Source organism: Dermochelys coriacea, chromosome 3 (assembly GCF_009764565.3).
Source record: "Dermochelys coriacea isolate rDerCor1 chromosome 3, rDerCor1.pri.v4, whole genome shotgun sequence".
Classification (NCBI taxonomy): Eukaryota; Metazoa; Chordata; order Testudines; family Dermochelyidae; genus Dermochelys; species Dermochelys coriacea.
This window is the reverse complement of record NC_050070.1, coordinates 190,325,278-190,341,576: the sequence shown is the minus strand read 5'-3', so window position 1 is coordinate 190,341,576 and position 16,299 is coordinate 190,325,278. Positions and strand designations below refer to the sequence as shown.

General features: G+C 41.6%; 1 long non-coding RNA gene across 1 annotated transcript; it reads left to right on the top strand.

Annotated features, from left to right (window-relative positions):
- The first annotated feature begins 1,056 nt into the window (after window positions 1-1,056).
- On the top strand, window positions 1,057-15,396 carry LOC122459556. Its single transcript, XR_006280331.1, has 2 exons — window positions 1,057-1,177; window positions 14,328-15,396. It is a non-coding gene; the product is annotated as an uncharacterized LOC122459556 (long non-coding RNA).
- The last annotated feature ends 903 nt before the right edge of the window (window positions 15,397-16,299 follow it).

The following is a 16,299-nucleotide window of genomic DNA, read 5'->3' as shown; positions in this document are numbered from 1 at the left end:
TGTCTTTGTGGGCCCTGGGGGAACCTCTCCTGAGAACAAGGTCTGCCACATTGCGTTCTGTGTTTGCATCCATTAGCAGCGTAGCCCTGATCCAAAGCCCAGTGAAGTCAAAGGGAGTCTTTCCATTGATTTCTGGCTTTGGATTAGGCCACTAAAAAGAAATGCAGGGATAATTTTAAATAGACAGGAACTGTGTTTCCATTGCTATTGTTTACATTGGGAGGACACTTTAGATTTTGTATTTTTGCTCAGCTACTATTAATTCATTCAGACCTGGTTCAAGCAAATCCATGGTTTCCTGCAAAGCAATTGTTTGTGTTCTGTCCTGATGGGAAAGCTTATTTAAGTGTGTGGTTTTCTTGTAAACCCTGTACTCTACCATGCCAGGTGGCAGATGAGAGACAGAAGAGGGAAATAAGCAACATGTCCAGAACTGCACAAATAGTGTGTGTGCATGCTTGTGGAGGGAGCTAGGGGATAGGGGAGCAAGATTACCTGTTAGACAAGAGGAATAGAGGGATGTGTGACATGTACCAGAAAGGGCAGTGGCACAGAATAAGATGTTATGATTCCACAGAGGGCTTAAGTTCTGACTCTCCCAGAGCACTGTCGGCACAAAAGAGCTTGTTCTTCCTACCATGCTGTACTGTGTCATGGATCTGGGCATCCCTTACAGCTGCTGGTCTGGCAGCATTGTCTGAAGTAGCCTTGAATTCATTTGAGAATGAATGAGGGTTTGAATTGTAAAGATGAGTAGTTTAGTTGGTAGCCTCTGATTTGTGGGTTACTTAGAATGGTGCCTTGTGATTGTGTATCAGTCAGTTACAGTTACCTCTTACCACACAAAAACCTCTTACCCCCCCAAAAAGTTCCTGAATAACTAATGAGAAACCTAATGACTATAAAAAAGCCCGCAAACCTCAATAACTAATGATTAGTAAGAAGGATAATAATGCAAGAGAACTTTTGATCACATGACCCTTCCTTGAGCTATTGACAATCCTAGGGTATAATTATACTTATAGAGCACTGTTTCTCAAATACGCCCACCATGGGGTTTCCCTGCAGCCACGGCAGTTTCCTGAGCAGCATCAGCCCCTCCCCTTCCTCCCTGTTGCTCCTGCATGCGCTGCCTCTCTGGTGACACAGGTGGGACACACAACGCTTAAGGAGCAAGGTGAGGTGGCAAGGAGGGGGTGAGAAGGTGAGCAGCAGGTGGGGGGAGGGATGAGGAGGCAAGAGGCGAGCGGCAGGGGGATGACCCTGGCGGAGGAGTAAGGAGGTGAGCGGCGAGCCAGCAGCAGGGTGACAAGGGCAGGCAGGGGTTTAGCTGCAAGCTGGGGAGTGAGGAGGTGAGCAGAAACCCAGAGTGCCCCATTCCCTTTGTCCAGAGGAGCTCCAGGCTGGCTGAAACCCTGAGCCCCCACATCTGCCTGGAGGAGCCCCAGGCCACCCACAGCCGTGTCTCCCTTCCCCTCCGCTCCCCAGACCCAAGCCACCCAGATATGTTTTTCATTATTATTTGGACTTTCATTATGTAAAAGCATTTTTAAATTTACTTCAGAATTATTATAGAGACAACCACTTTTACCAAAAAAGCAAAAGAAACAATAATAAAAAAGACAAGACCATGCAAATCACCTTATTTGTGTTTCTATTCTGTTAGGTCCAGTAAAGAATAGAGATAACTGTGCATGATTTTTATTATTGAGTCTGCAAAAAAATCCCCAGACCTTACATAAATAAATTACAATGATTTGGATGTATATATGTGCATATTACTTTATTAACTTTAGGAAAAATAAATAATTTTAGGAAAAAGTGTAATTGCAGCCACCAGCAAGAGTTAGTGGCCAACAAAAAGTTTGTTGGAAGAACCCCTAGAATAGAGTATGTATATTAGAGATAGTCTCTATAGTCTATATGGAATATTTTCACATACCTACTTTCTTTGGAATGTTAGAATTAACCTTTCAAAGACCCAAACTATTTTTTAAAAAATAAAGAGTCATTGATTTCCAGGCCCCTTATCTATCATGATTTAGGAAAATGGTCAAAACATGCTGACCTTCTGTTCATAGGATCAGATTCTTCAAAGGAAATACGGATAAAAACACTATTTTCTGAGGATTTAGAACATAGGGCTGCAAAGGTGAGACATAACAATAATATTCAGAAAACATTATCTAATGGGAGCAAACATGCAAGGGAAGCCAGGATCTAAGAAAAGCCATGATAACAATATTGGATCCATGGCCATATTTGAATTCTTCTATTTCTACTTGGTGAGCTCCATTTATTCCTTAGTGTGTTAGGCAAAATAAAAAGTACATGTGAAAATCAAACATGGAATCTCAGAAAAGAAAAGAAAAATAAAGTGACTTCACATTGTTAAACTAGTTTGTAGCCAAATGAGTGCCTGTCATTGAGGACAATGGAAGTCACATTGTGAAATCCCAGTACAATCTACTGACTATCTACTCCTTAAAATCTCCCTTTATAGCAAGTGCCAAGTTTGTGCAAGAAACATAAAACTAAAAATATCATGTTGCCTTTTACTTTGTGTTGTTATGATCTATAATATTTAGTCTCAGTCTGTCATCAGCCAATAACATTGATACTTTGACACTAATTACCAGTATTCTTGCTGGTGTTTCTGTTGGGTGGCATGTGCTTCCTACTCCTGCTATCAGCTGGATAAACACAGTGGTGAATCCACTGGCTCTACCATGCTTCTTGCTGACCCATTTATGTCCTGCCTCACCAAACCTCGCTACACACTGGCATGCAACAACTTTGGAATCCATCTGGCTGAAAAGTGCCATATAAATATAAGGTCATGAGCATTTATGAGTATCTGATCCATAAAAATACATTAATTTCTCCAACAACTTCTGATACAGAGCATCTGTTTTGCCACACCCTTGTTATTTCGTTTGATGTCAAGTTTGGTGCCAAATGGTCTTCATGTCTCTGCTAGCCAGAGGACGGTTTAGATATAAACACCCAAACTTTTCTTAAGGAGTAATTAGCTGTGTGGGTGGCAAAGTGTCCTAAGGCCCCAGTTTGCATTTTGTGCAAATGAGCACTCCTTTGTTGTTCAGACAGCATTGAAAATAAAATCTTAAGAGCCCAGCAGAACAGTGGCAAATGTTGATGCAGTTTTGAAATAGCATTAGAGTGAGTTTTATTACATGCTATTTAACTGTTACTGGAACTACAGGGCTGGCACATATTTTATGATAACAGTAGGCCTTTGTTCAGCTTTTGTAAGAAGAGATTTACATGTTAGCTAATAAACCCTAGCTATATGAAATATCTGTAACAGTAGTAATGAAACCTGTGTTGTTATAAACGTATTTAGGTAATGCATTGTAACAGGTGTGAACATACCTACTACCAAGCAGCTGCATGTCTGGTTAAAGAGTGAAATCCTAGTCCAATTAAAATCAATGGGAATTTTGCCATTGTCTTCAACGTGGCCAGGATTTCACCCATGGTGATTAACTGGCTCAGATTTTCAGAAGATATACTATGTTTCTTTCTGTGCAGTATGCACTCCAAAATTTGTGCCTGCACTTTTGCACCTGCAATTATTTGTAGTCTAACATCCTACCACTTACACAGTTAAGCATCTGCAATTAGGTACTTCATGCTGGATTTTTACTTTAGGCACTGCCTTGAGCAAGGGGTGGTGCATAAGCTGTTGCACCCCTGAACTATTCCTGGGGAGCCTTGTGATTAAGGGTGTGTCCGGCCATGCCTTCATTCGCCTCCCCCTGAAATGAGGAGTGAGAGGGGAGGAACTGTGACTCAAAAGTGGGTCTCTAAGGCTATGTCTACACTGGACTTGCTAAGGTAAAGAGGCTTGGGGAGTAGAGCTATTATGACAATTTCTAGTATAGGTACACTCCAACTGTCCATCAGACCTGTAACATTGTACTGAAGGAACACTCTTGGATTTACTAGACTTGGGCAAATTCTGCCTATTGATTGGCTTACTCTCAGGTAGCGCTGTAATTTTAGCCAGTTAGGCGTCAAGTACTGTATTTGCCTCTCTTTGAGGCAAAAGATGTCTCTCTGAGCACAGATTTGAGTGTGTTTTTCTTCTATCATGGAAAAAAGTTTTGGAAAGAAATCTTCTCTCTTCAAGAATTGTATACTGCAGCAAAAGAGGGAATTTTGAGTTTGAAAATTAAGGGAAGTTATTCATGTTTTAACTAGAATCTCTGCAAAAGGAAAAAGGGTGGAAGTAAAAGGTTACTCTTCTGGAGAATTTTCACCTGTCAATTTGTGGGAGAGAGCTTGCTTTTCATTAGACTAAAGATAGTGAGAAGGGAAGTTAAATTCCTAAATGCAATTTGACAAAAGGGTTTAGACTTGGGGGAAAAGTTATTTGTTTTGGGGGGTTAAAATCCTAGTACAACTCATATTAGTTTGTGTATAGACACATAAATAATATGCCTTCATAGACATTTTGCTGGAGTCCTTTTCTTTCAGCTGCAGCACACTTTTGTATGGAAGATCACACACTAATCGCTAACTCTTCTGTATATTGTACACTCATGAATTTGGAAGGAAAGACAGAGACTATGAGTGAGTGGTTCCTCTAATGATCCAACATGTTTTGTTTTCTGTCCCCCAGACTCACCCAGCTTCCAGCTAAGGAATGAGGGTGTGGAAGTCTAATGGGCAATTTCCTGTAGTAAGAAGTACTGTCAGAAAAAAATACCTCCAGAGGTATTGTGCATATATTACTAATATGTGACAGCAAGAGTTTGGCTGTGTGCTCTGTAAATCTCCTATTTATTATGACTGAAAGGTAGTATAGGGGAGTTATATGGGACATGATAATTTATTTTAATTTTTGCTAACATAAATGTAAAATACATCTCTCTCAAGCTGGTTGTTTAGTCTAGGCAAATGTTCAGAAAAGGAAGAATACCTTGCAACCTTGTAAGCTGGGAGAGTGATATTATAACAACTTGTCAATGTCCTGGGCACAGACTAAATATATCCACATCAATGTGACTTTTTTTTTCTTCCTAAAGATAGTAGAGATGCAGACTTAGGCTGCAGTAATCAGTTGCAGCTGAGGAGTGGATGGGCAAAGGTAGCTTTAAGCCACTTTTGTGTCTTCCATTCCTGAAGCTGTTCTAATCGATGGACTAAATTAGGGCAGCCTGAAGGCTGATCTACGCTATGGTTCAAAGAGGCTGTTTCAGCAGATAGGAATCACCAAGGAGTAGCGATGCCCCAGCCATGTCCCCTTTGCTTTGGACACATCTTCTATTGCAAAGGCCAAGTTGTGTGGCTTAGAGCCACTATGGCGCTCCTCCACCACTCATAGGGCCTTGCCCCCTCCTCCACAGGGGGAGATCCTCAAGAGGTTAGATCTGTTGGGTTTAGGGCAGATTGACACTGGTGGACTGGCTCAAAGCTGCTATGGTGCTGGCCAAGATCTGCCCCAGAATTTTGGTATACTAGCCATAGTCATTTGGCTCCATTTGTTACTCGCTCCTGGAGCTTTGAAAATTACTACGGTAGATGTGAATGTGTATGTTGAAAAACTGAACATAACTCTTCATTCTAGGGCTGGGCGAAAACTAAAACCCCAGCTACGTCTGAATGAGGCCAGTTTAGCCTGAGGATGTATACTTTGACAGCTTGACCAACCTAAATCCCTGCCAGTGAATAGCATTTAAGTAGACCTGGTGGTTCCAAATCTCTTTTGTTGCATCTCTAACTCATACAGAAATGTTTGCATCATCTTTCCCTAACTTGCATCACTATGTCATAGACAAACAGCTACAGGAATATTTCTTTATGCTTTGCTCTTCCAGTCTGGCACTTCAACAAAGGGCTCAACCCTGACTTTTAATATTCAACACATCTGCAAGTTAAAATTCTCCTGTAAAAAGTTTTTTTCATAACAACAATAAAACAAATGGTGGCATGTGGTGCTGGTGACTCATAGCCAATAAACCTGCACCTCAGGAACTGTATTCAAGGTTGATGGAAGGTTCTTTAATGCATTCCATTCGATAGGCACAGATAGTTTCTGATAGGAACGACTGTAGGCTACATCACCAAAAATTCCACTAAATCAATTTTGCATAGTTTGCAGTGGAGTTTGTAAGTGGAGTTTGAATTTTTTCTATTACATGCCAAAGAGCGAGAACTTACAGATTAGAGGGCAGAAACCATTTCAAGAATTGAGGAATATCTCACTAGGGGCATAGTTGGTGCACTCTTTTTTTTTTTTAAACAGGGAAGGGAAAAACATAGAGTTTTGTGAGTCTGCTTCCAGGTCTCCTTTGTCCTCACCTTGGGCCTATTCCTTTCCCTTGTGCAAAGCAAGGTAGCAAGGTGTGGTGGGGTCACATGGGATGGCATCCCTCCCTCCAGTCTGTGGAATGACAGTCTGTGCAGCTAGCACTGCAGCCTCTGGGCTTCAGTAGACTCTGAAAATGATGCCCTCATGCCTTGATATGGAGGTATTTATCTGGTGAATTCAAATAGCTGCAGATATACTGGCCCCAGAACCCTTGTTACTGGCCCCAGAACCCTCTCCACAGCAGGGTGGGTTGAACCACAATGGAGCAGAGCTTTGTGGTACACAGAGCAAGGAGCCTTTTCCTTCACCCACTCTGATTGGATAAAAAGAAAAGGAGTTCTTGTGGCACCTTAGAGACTAACAAATTTATTAGAGCATAAGCTTTCGTGAGCTGTAGCTCACGAAAGCTTATGCTCTAATAAATTTGTTAGTCTCTAAGGTGCCACAAGTACTCCTTTTCTTTTTGCGAATACAGACTAACACGGCTGCTACTCTGAAACCTCTGATTGGATAGGCAGCGATTTCACTGCTCCCCAGGCCTTGTACTAAAATGTTTCTGGAAGTACTCTCTCCAAGGAGCTAGTTACATCTCAGCACCAACACACTGGTATTTCCAGTTCTCAATTGTAATTTCAGGGCTGACACTATGTGATTGCAAAGCATCTAGGACAATGGGGCTCCTCTCCGACTGGAGCCTATAGGTGCTAGCCCAATACAAATTATAATGCAGCAAACCCATTCTTTTATTATAGGTGTCAGGTGGTTTGGTAGTAGGTTTGTGTTTGTTTTTGTCTTTTCCTTCTTCCATGAAGTCATTAGTGAGCCATGTTGCCTTTCTTATGTATATTTTTTATTACATTGTATTAGACATGTAGAGAGGTCTTTGCACATAAGACACTTTACAGACATGTAACATATGGGCTAAGTATGTCATGTCCCTATTGTATTGGCTAGTTCAGTTGATATAGTGGCGAAGACCTTACTACTACTAACAGTGAATGGAGTGACACCAATAGTAGAGGTCTGTACTTTGGTAGTGAGTTTTATCCAATGGAAATCTGTGACGGGAGTTGTCATAAAGTGAGACACAATGTCTTGACCACAATTCATTACAGCAGTTAAGCATACGCTTAACATTAAGCACTTGAGTAATCCCACTGGTGGCTTTGTTGGACTGAGGTGCTAATGAAAGCATTTGGACACTTGGGCCCTTCATTATGGCTGGGGACTTTTCCCTTTTATTGGGTCAGCTGTAGGATCAACCCAAAGAGGATTCAAGCGTCATCAAGAAGAGCCCTGAATAGAAAAGTGAAGGAAGCCCCAAAAGAAATTTCTATGATTGGAGTGTTTCAATCTCATTATTGCAGAAAAGTACTAGTCATCATCCCAAGTGTTTATTTCTGTGCTTGTATATTCTGCCTCACCCTTCCTTCTGTTATGATTGCAAGTAGTGCATATAATATTAATCATAATTGCATAATAGTAGCATTATTTTAATATCACTTGTTTAATAATGGACACCAGAATAGCAGCTCAGGTTGGGGATGGTCTTTGCTGTCTCTTGGTGCCCGTTGATTGAACGGGAAAGAGAATTACCTACAGTCTATTCTATTCAGGTTCTTACACTGCTCTCACCACTGCAGGACTTGAGCACCTTCCAGTAGTGTATTAAGTGTTACAACTGACATCTCTCACCACTGCAGTACCTGAGCACCTTCCAGTAGTGTATTAAGTGACACGACTTATATCTCTCTGTCACCCTCCCCGCAGGGGAGAATTGTGTGTGCAGTGTGGTGTTTTGTTTTCATAGGGGTTTGATTTTGGTTGTTTTTTGGATTCGTTGCTGTGTTTATATTAGAGAAGGCAAGGGTGAAGAAGTACACTTTGCACTTGGAGCAGAAGATCGTGGGTTTTGTGATGGTCCAGTTGAAGCTCCCGTGGGAGTTCAGTGGGGCTGGCCCCTTACATTACTTATATCTTTTCTATTTGCTGTCCAGACTGAGCTTTACCTGGGACTGTAACAGGGAAAATGTTTTTGTTTTAAAATGCTAGTGTTAGACAGAGGGTTCCCTTAGTGCCATTTTAGTTTGATTGGGTAAGGAGGTGAAGATGTTAAATGGGATTTTTCTGATTCTCTTCCCTCCCCTAAACGGACTCTGGTTATGGGTTAGTCAGGAATCACACTTCAGATGGCCATTGAAAACACTGTGCCCTCTTCTCAAAGAAAGAACCATGCTGATTTTAAGCACAGATAATGAATTTATTGTATTCCTCAAATATAACTGTGTGAAGTCGGGAATAATATCTGAGAGAAAGCAGGTTGGAACTGAATTCAGGCACAGAATGCTCCTAACCGGCACATCTATGTGCAAGTCACAGAAAGTGCATTATTATCATCATTTGTATTTATATAAAAATGAAGTACCAAGATCCTGATCCAAAGCCCATGGAATTCAATGAGAATCCTTCCACTGACTTCAGCAGGCTTTGGACTAAGCACAAAGAACTCAATGAAATCAGAACCCAGGTTCTGAAAAGATTGTGTGGGTGAGATGCAGAAAAAGTGCAATCAGCCAAGACAGAAAGAGAAAAGAAGTGCAGGTGCTTTCTATAACTTTTTGTTCTATGATGAAAATTGTATCATGACAAGTTCATTTCAAAAGTATGGTAAAAATGTGATTTCAGTGTTAAAAGCCTTTACATGGATGGGATGCTTGATCTGAACAATTCAGAATCACTATCAGGTGCAGGTGATTGATCCGTTTTTAATTTGCTTGTGATTATCAGGCAGTGGGAATACTATATGTAAAATAGACAGCCTTTGTGGAAATTACAATGACAGAAATGTGCAGGAATATGAATTAAATCTGTGCACCAGATAATAGCAGATGTTTGAAGGAAATGGATTTTGGATTTCCTTTGTGAATTTTTCTTCCTTCAGTTTGGCAATAAAAAGGGTGAACACTAATGATCTGAACTATTATTTATCAGAATTACATTTACATAGAGCTAGATTCACCTCACAATTAAACAGTATAAATCTGGAGTAATTCCACTAAAGTTAAAGGAGATATTCCAGATTTACAATGTAACAGCAAGCAGAATGTGACTGATAGTGATTTTCATCCATAGATCTGAGATTGCTTTACAAATGTTAGACAGTATCATTAGCCCCATTGTACAGATAGGGAAACTGAGGCACACAGCAGGGAGTAAATTTCTCAGAGTCACGCTATAGATCATTGGCAGAGCTGGGAGATAAGTTCAAGGGTTTGTCTGGATGATGAGCTAGTGTATGGCAAACAAGAGTGTGAATCTACAGCGCACTAGTTTGCTGAGTACTAACAGGCAAAGTGGATCCTCGCTGTTTCGAGAAGCCCCAAGTCTCCTGATTCCTGGTCCTGACCCATTTACCGACCATGCTCTACTGCCTCCCACCACAACTCAGTAGAGCATTTAAGCATATGCTTAATATTAAACACATATGTCATAAATATAAAGGGAAGGGTAACCACCTTTAAATCCCTCCTGGGACTAACTTTTTACAGGAGTTCTGAGCTGCATTCCTGATATGTTCCTGGCAAAAGCCTTTCACCTGTAAAGGGTTAAGAAGCTAAGATAACCTCGCTGGCACCTGACCAAAATGACCAATGAGGAGACAAGATACTTTCAAAGCTGAAGAGGAGTGGGAGAGGGGAACAAAGGGTCTGTCTGTTGGTGTGATGCTTTTGCTAGGAACATATCAGGAATGCAGCTCAGAACTCTTATAAAAAGTTAGTAAGTAATCTAGCTAGAAAGGTATTAGATTTACTTTTGTTTAATGGCTGGTAAAATAAGTTGTGCTGAATGGAATGTATATTCCTGTTTTTGTGTCTTTTTGTAACTTAAGGTTTTGCTTAGGGGGATTCTCTATGTTTTGAATCTGATTACCCTGTAAGGTATTTATCATCCTGATTTTACAGAGGGGATTCTTTTACTTTTTCTTTAATTAAATTCTTCTTTTAAGAACCTGATTGTTTTTCATTGTTCTTAAGATCCAATGGTTTGGGTCTGTGTTCACCTGTACAAATTGGTGAAGATTGTTATCAAGCCTTCCCCAGGAAAGGGCGTGTAGGGTTTGGAGGGATATTTTGGGGGAAGATGTCTCCAAGTGGTCTCTTTCCCTGTTCTTTGTTTAACACGCTTGGTGGTGGCAACATAGGGTTCAATGACAAGGCAAAGTTTGTACCTTGAGGAAGTTTTTAACCTAAGCTGGTAAGAATAAGCTTAGGGGGTCTTTCATGCAGGTCCCCACATCTGTACCCTAGATTTCAGAGTGGGGAAGGAACCTTGACAACATGAGTAATCCAACTGGTGGCTTTGTTGGACTGAGGTGCTAATGAAAGCATTTGGATACAGCGGGGCCCTTAATTATGGCTGGGGACTTTTCCTTTTTATTGGGTCAGCTGTGGGACCAACCCAAAGAGGATTCAAGGGACATGAAGAAGAGCCTTGCACAGAAAAATGAAGGATGCCCCAGGAGAAATTTCTATGATGGGACCGTTGCAATCTTATTATTGCAGTGTGTGTGTACAAATTCTGCCTGAAGTTATTTCCGCAATTCTTAAACTCTTTTCACTGGCTTACTAAGTGTTTCAGATGAGAAGGCTGGTCTTGAACTACTATGGCAAAAGCAATCTGTGATTGTAAAACATGTCGCACTATTGACTGAAAGTTGTTACCATCTGGTGGCTCTTTGAATCTGGTCTGTTACTAATGAGTTGGTAATCTCAGTCAAGTTTCTAGGGGACAATTGCTCACGTCACTAAAAACACCATCTTACTTGACATTTGTGGTTCCATCAGAGAGGGCAAGCAGTGAATGGGTTATGGAATCTCTTGCCACCAGAGCGTGGTCCATAAAGATGAGGATTGAAGCACACTCTTTGGGCAGCATAAAGAAGGTTGCATTACTACTGCCTGCACTGCATTTATTTTATGGATGGACGGAAGATGTTAGTCTTCCAGGAATCTTCTACAATCATTTAACTAATTAAAGGAAAAAAACTCACTGAACGTGAGTATTTGCTATTGTTGGTGAAATACAGCTGAATGGAAATGCAATGCCTTCCTTCTTTGCATATTCCTAACCTTCCTCCAAGTCAATAGAGTTGTGCTCCAAAGAACCTTTTCTTTTAAATACATGCAAAGAGAATGCAATGTAGAAAAATGCCTGATGCATACTAAGACCTGAGATTAGATAGGAGCTTCAAAGCAGGAAAAATACGGAATAGTTGCTCTGTTAACAATGACTGGTTTGCTGGTATGGTATTTAAGAAGTATTCAAAACCATCTGTGGTCAGGTGTTGAACTCTGAGACACTGAGATCACAGAAACTTCTATTAAGAGAAATTTCCTGGCAGAGCATTGCCAGTGAGATGCAATTCTTGATTTCAGTGTCACCAGCTCTACATGTAAGCAGGAGAATGGTCCCGCTATTGTGGGGAACTTTCCTGGCTTTTGCACTACCCCGGTGAAGTGGACTAACAAAAGGATTTGAGTTCTTGCTCCCACTTCCTTTACCCAGAGGCCTTCCTGCCCTTGAGGACTTTTCTTTCACTTTCCTGTTTGTCAGAGTCCTCATAACCCCAATAAGGCTAGGCCCAGGATTCCTGGGAGGCTCGACCCCCAACTGTGCTGTGGTCACCTAGGAGAGGGGGGTAGGGTGTTTTCACTCTGGGGTACTCTCTCTGCACTGGGCACTTCCTTGACCCACTGATTATTACATACAATTTAAAGAAAATAAAAGTTGTTTAATCAACAATTAATTTAAAACGGAATAAGGAAAAGTGGGAAAGTTAAAGGGAAACACATCACCCCACTCTGTGGCAGGGAACATTACAAACAGTGTCTCTGAAACATCAGGGCAGTTCACAGTCTGTTCCTTGTAGGTCCCAGGCCTTCTTTTCAGACTTGGCTGTGCCGCAGGCATGCTGCGGGTCAGACACTTTGCTCTGGTGGTGGCCACACACCTCTGGGCTTTGGGTGGTGGGACGCTTCTTTCCAGTGTCAGCCCCCCATCAGGTTAAGATCCCCCTCCCAGTCTGGCCTGCAAGGGCCCTTGGCTGGCAGTGTCTTTTTGCGCTGGGTCCTTTGCCCAGGGTCCCCACTTGGCTGGCCCCAGTTGCTCACCACACCTGGCTCCAAGACTGCTCCAGCTCCAGTTCTAGCTTTGGCTTCACTCTGCCTCAGCATTGATGCTGCTGCTCTGCCTCCAGCCCCTTGGGCTGCTTCTCTGGCCCCTCTGGCTCTGTGGCTGCAGCCCTGCTCCCAGCACAAGTCTGCTCTGTGGGCTGCTTCTGTGACTCTGCTTCCAGCTTTGACCTGCTTCCTGGGCTGCTTTTCTGGTCCCCCTGGATCTGGTACAGCTCTGCTCCCCAGCTCAGCTTGGGCCCCTGCTTTCTCCTTAGCTCAGCCCCACTCTGTCTGACCCAGGTAATTCCAGCTCACACAGAGGACGGGCCCCACCCTGGCCTCCTGACTCCCTGATTTAGCCTGCCCGCCCTGTTAATTAGGCTGACCTGGAGCATTGGCCTCTCCCCATTGCCCTTGGGAGCTGTCAGTCTTAGGATCCTGATTTCCCATCCACCCTTCCCCTTTCTTTTGGCACTGAGAGTTAGCCATCCAAAACACCTGCACTGAGTTTTAGTAAGGAGACAACAGTCCCCTTACATACAGAACACTAAAGGTAGAAACAAGGAGCTTTTTCAAGCAACTCAGGAGAATGAACCTAGGCACCAAGGTAAAATAAAGATGTTAGCTCTCCAGAAGAGCGATATGGACTCCCATGGAAGGCTAGAAAACAGTAACATAAGCCTGCCTGATGTAAACCAGCAGAGAAATGCAGGATACTACACAGCCAAAGAATTCAGCAATGCTAAAAGACCTTCAGGGGGCTAACCCTGCGCTGATTTATGCCCCAGGAAACTCTGTATGGAAAAGACACAGGACAGGAGGAGAGGGAAGACAAACCTTGCAATCTCATGAAGCTTTCCTCAGATTGTTTCAAGAAGAGGTAGAATGGGAAGGGGGTTTAGTCCTCAGAACCTTGGAAGATCTGCCTGAAGCACAGTGCTATCTATGCTCACAATGGAGCTGTGCAGCTATGGAGTCCCCCTTTCACTGCTGTCCCTGGTGTTTTCCCCACAATCAGCTTAGAGAGAACTTTCCAGAAAAGTTGATGCAGTCTCAGATGCTATTAACATTTCAGTAGATTCTCCCTGGGTTTGGTGGTGGGACCAGGCACTTCCCCAGCCCATTCCCCTTTCCACAAGTGGATTCTGGACAATGGAAGGTCTCTCTTCAGGGTCCAGGGCAGAGGGGGCCTTTCACATGCAAAAGGGTACATGCACAGGGAATGATCTGGTCCTGCATCATAATAAATTGATTATCCACACAGGTATAATTAACAAGACATTTTTAGTGGTAGCATGCAAGTGAAGTTCATTTGACAGTATGGTGCTACTATAATTTGCAACCATAAAACTTGATTCACCCTCTTTTACTGTTGTTTCACACTGAACTAAAAGCCTGGTTTGAAGTGGGAATAGTAACTGCCATGACAGACCACCTACATTTTACAAATGAAATGTTTGTTTGAGGCCTTGATTGGTTAACACGTGACTTGGTCTTTCAGTGGTGGTTATTTATTTATAAGTGGTTCATCCTGCCTTTCACTTATCTTGTCCTGTGTCTGTGTTGATTTGGGGGATTTCTTTATTTATGATTTTTGTGGGGTGGGGTGGGGTGGGGTATTAATTTTGTTTAAGTTGCTGTGATTATTTTGGCTTCAGGATGGCGTTGTAAAGTGACCATGATAGCTAATCATGTTGGAAATTGCTCAGACTAATTCAGTATCAATGTACATTTCTATATTTCCTTTATTTAAAATTAAAATAAATTAAATCATATAATGATAAATTATTTTAAAAAGATGTTTTTGTTATTTACAGGATCCAATCCTATTGCTGCATTGTGGAGCAGCTACAGGATCAACAGAGGGATGGGTTTCACCTTTATTGTTAATCTGTACATTTTATTAACACAACTGCTTGTTACTCTGCTCTCTTTAAAGAGTACCTGCTTAGTTCCTGGCACAATACAAATGCTTACAAGCTGGTCATAGATGTGTGTATGAAACAGCAGCATTGAATTACCTGTCATCCTGTACAGCAGGGATGAAAGGGGAAGTTATTTACATAAATTATTGGAGAGCAGTAAATATTATTTCATGATATCACATCAAGATTAAGTTAATCAAACTTGATATTAAGAGGCAGAAGGATTTGTTCTTAGTCAAAGACACAGTTAAAGAAGGTGCTTGAGGGTAAGGGAGAGAGCCTACTTAGGAAGATTTTTATCACAGAATGGGCAATGCCTTGGAGGCTCATAACTAAGGTTTTAAATCAGTTATGATTTTACAGTTTTTACAGAAAATGCTATTTTTACCAGATTTGGATGATTCTGCACATTTGTTCTATTCCTCCATAGTTCCACAGAGCAGAGGTTTTTACTCACTGAACTCTACCCCCAATGTCAGTTCAGCTGTGAGTGTTAGGTGTATTTGGTGAGAGCTCCCTTCTTCTAATCAAAGTTTATAATTAGATTTGAATATGTTTTCTTTACATTTTTAATTCTGCTAGAATTTTTGCTCAAGTTTATCAGTGCCGGAATCTGCTTTTAATTAATGTAAAATCGCAAATACAAGTTATGTTGCTTATTAGTTAAAAATTAATTTGTCTGTTTGCCACAACAAGCCCAATTCCTTGAGGCTCTGAGTGTCTCCACAGAAGTATCAAGCGCCTGCAACTCTCACTGAAAACAAAAGACTCTTCAAAAGGAGCTGCAGGCATACATCAACTAGCAGGATTGGGCCTATTGTTTGTATTTCCTCTGAAGTTAGTTGGAAAGTGGGGTTTTTTTCACAGAATTTTTCAACCTTTCATTGAAAAATGATGACAGAATAATTTTAACCTGGAAATTTCCAAAAATGATTAAATGTTAGCCAAAAACTGGAAAAAATATTGGGTATTGGCCATTTTTTTTCAGCTTTCCAACAGAAAATTTAAAATTTCTGAGGAAAGTAGACACTTCCAGTGAAATTTCTGATTTAGTCGAGCCTCCCTCCCACATAGTTTCAACTTAAAATTTTCAACCATCCCTAATTTCTTCCAATACACTGACACTTGCTCTGTGAGGGGCTGAGCACCCTTAAGCCCCAGAAATGTCAGTAGAAGATGCTCAACGTATTGCAAGATTAGGTCCATTGTTTGAATGGACCCAATTCATCCTCACCACCAAGTCCTTCTGTCTGCTCAATATAGCTTTTGAATAGGAAAGGATCTTCCCACCTCTCCACATTTCCTAGGTTAATCAAAGAGGGTCTACTTCTCTATGGCCTCTTCCTGGTGTAGTCATCTACACCTGTGCAAAGAGGGTGTAAAATGCTACCAGAATAAAATGAGTGTTGAGTACCCACTTTGCATTGGGGTAAATGACTCTCAAGGCACACAGTGAGTGGGGGAGTGTTTTTTATTGGACCAACTTGGATTGATGAGAGAGACAACAACAGAAGCTCATCCAATAAGAGATATTACCTCACCTACCTTGTGTCTCTAATGCCCAGTGACTGACATGGCTGCAACTACATTGTGTATATCAAAGCACAAGGCAGTGGAGAATCAGATCCACATTCTTCTCCTTACTGTGCATGTGAACATGAATGAATATGCTGGGTATAAGCTGGGGTCAGATTCCACACTTACAATCATTCAAAACACATAAAGAAAAGGAGTACTTCTGGCACCTTAGAGACTAACAAATTTATTAGAGCATAAGCTTTCGTGAGCTACAGCTCACTTCATCGGATGCATTTGGTGGAAAAAACAGAGGAGAGATTTATATACACACACACAGAGAACATGA